The sequence below is a fragment of the Trachymyrmex septentrionalis genome, unplaced genomic scaffold, assembly GCF_001594115.1.
Source record: "Trachymyrmex septentrionalis isolate Tsep2-gDNA-1 unplaced genomic scaffold, Tsep1.0 scaffold44, whole genome shotgun sequence".
Classification (NCBI taxonomy): domain Eukaryota; kingdom Metazoa; phylum Arthropoda; class Insecta; order Hymenoptera; family Formicidae; genus Trachymyrmex; species Trachymyrmex septentrionalis.
Window position 1 is genome coordinate 2,987,813 of NW_017305611.1, and position 2,653 is coordinate 2,990,465.

Consider the following 2,653-nt stretch of genomic DNA (forward strand, 5'->3'; position numbering starts at 1 on the left):
CACGCACGCACGCACGCACGCACGCACGCACGCACGCACGCACGCACGCACGCATTCACACATATAACAAAATGGCAAAAATGTTCCTCCTGATTTCTCGTAAATGGAGAGATTTCTACTACGATTCCCCATTCATAAAATTGTATTATTATTTATACGCATAAGTTATAATAGTAATAGAGAATATATGAATGTGTAGAAAGATTCGTCATATTAATGAAGTACATTCGACAAAAAATGTTTGGATTCGTAATTATTTTGGATAGGAACCCACTCATTCCCTAATTTCTCACGATTAGTGAAATCCATTCGTCGCATATTGCAACTTGTTACTGTGGTGTTTATATATATCTTTTAGATTCTCCAAGTAATTCAATAAATATATGCCTATATATAACATTAATAATGCAGAGAGAGAGAGAGAGAGAGAGAGAGAGAGAGAGAGAGAGAGAGAGAGAGAGAGAGGAGGGGGGAGGAGAGGATGAGAGGAAAAAGGAGAGAAACAGAGAAAGAGAGAGAGAGAGAGGGAGAGAGATGCGATAGAAGTAAATTGTATTTTTTTCGGCATTTTTTCATAACATTTTGTCTGCTTTTCCATTTTTTTTCTTTTTTCTTTCCTCTTTTAGACGGGAAGCACAGATTCTTACACAACGCATAACACGTAATGCATAAAAAAAATGAACCAATCAAAATTTTTCGTTTTCTTCCTTTCCATGAAATAAAGAACTCTGATTGGTTGAATTTCTTATGCCTTACGTGTTATATGCTTTATGCAAGTATTGTACTGCCCGCTTTATCCTTAATTCTTTCATTTGAAAGATGATTTTTTTTCTTTCTAATATTTTTTTGTTAAGCAATTTTATGTGCACATAGAGATACAGGATTGTTTGACAAATGAAATTAGAAAGTTGAGCTAAAAGAGTAAAGATAATAGAAAATACGTGAATATTTTGTATGATTTATCCGTTTACTGTATATGTGAATATATCACAACGCCCACCGTTCAAAATAACCGGATATACAAATACGCCAGTCATCAAAGTGCCTGACAATCATAAAATGAGACAGTTAAAGATTATTTCTTTCTCTCTATCTAGGATCACGCGCATTATGTGTCTTCTTTAAATGCGTGTGAAGGGAGGAAAGGGGAAGAAGATATATTTTTCCGCAGCGAGATGCAATCTGTCAAACATCGACGAGAGAGAGAGAGAGTTCATCGATTAATAAATTTATTATTTATCGTCTCAGTGAGACTCGCTATTCAGAAGGAATATTACGAAGGATTTAATATCGCGTGGTATATACGAGTACTTGCTCATGACAGAATAATCGTGTTTCATTTCGAATCCGCCGTTAATCTCGCAATAGAAATAATTGAAGCTTATATATGTCAAACTTACGCTACGTTAAATATGAAGCTCGAAGTACTTTCTTGAACATTACTAGGTAAAAATGCAATTCTCTAAAAGAGATATCAAATTTATCCCACGTGGCGGATATATTTTTCGTATATAGCGTATCTCCTTTCCGTTCAAGTTCTACGCGGCGTCATTATCATTGATTCATTAAACGATATTTGTGCATTCGAAAGAATCCGGTGTCAAGAGACCGAGTCGATAGAACGTGTCGAACATATGCGCCACGCGAATCTATTTATCAGGAAGAAATTTAAAAATGGATTAATAAGTCTTATTCGTTAATGAAATAAATAGAAACGAGATATCTTTTGCACGCAGATTTTCGATCGCATCTCGCCACGAATGCGCTGAGATTTTCTCTCTCCTCGCACATGTCTAGATGCAGCCTCTGTAGCTCGCCAAGATGAGACGAGAGCGAAAGCCGAAGAAAGGAATCGCATGAAGAAATATGTTGCCGCTGCGTTTGTCGACATTCATCAACGCAAATACTCAGCCGCAATTTTCGATCGCGATTCCATTCCGTTGCTCTTCCACACCGCATCGTCGTTTTCTTCACTCACTCTCTCTCTCTCTCTCTCTCTCTCTCTCTCTCTCTCTCTCTCTCTCCCCCCTCTCCCTCTCTCTTTCTGTCTCTCTCTCTGTCTGTCTCTCTTATGTCGATACTTGGATACTTGTTCTTTCTCCCGCTCTTACTCCTCTTCTCGTTCCATCACGACCGTCGCTGTCCCCGTCGATGCCCAGCATCGATCCGAGTCGACCCTATCGTCACTCCACTTCCTCTTCCTGCTTTCCCTCTTCGCCGTCTCTCCGACGACTCGTTTCATCTGCCATTGTGCTATTCATTTTATCCGACTCTGTTTTTTTTTTATTACATTTTCTCGCATTCAAATTTTCCAACTTCGCCGATGACGCTTGACGATACATGAAACGTCGACGCGAGTTTGATTGCGATAGCGGTTTCATTATCTCTTTGTCACACACGCGATGACTTCGTCTCGATATCACAATTCTATTTGGAGGATCCGCTTGCTGTCCTTGAGAAATCGACGTTAAGTCTCGCTTTCAAGAACCGAAGAAGAAGGCGTCGTCGCGCAAGATACGAAAGCAAAACGGACGATGTTAAGAGATGCCAGCGAAACGAATGATCGGAGTGCATGTGCATGAACGTTGCAGCCCAGAAATTTCCCTTGTTCTCCCTTCTCCCTCTCTCTCTCTCTCTCTCTCTCTCTCTCTCT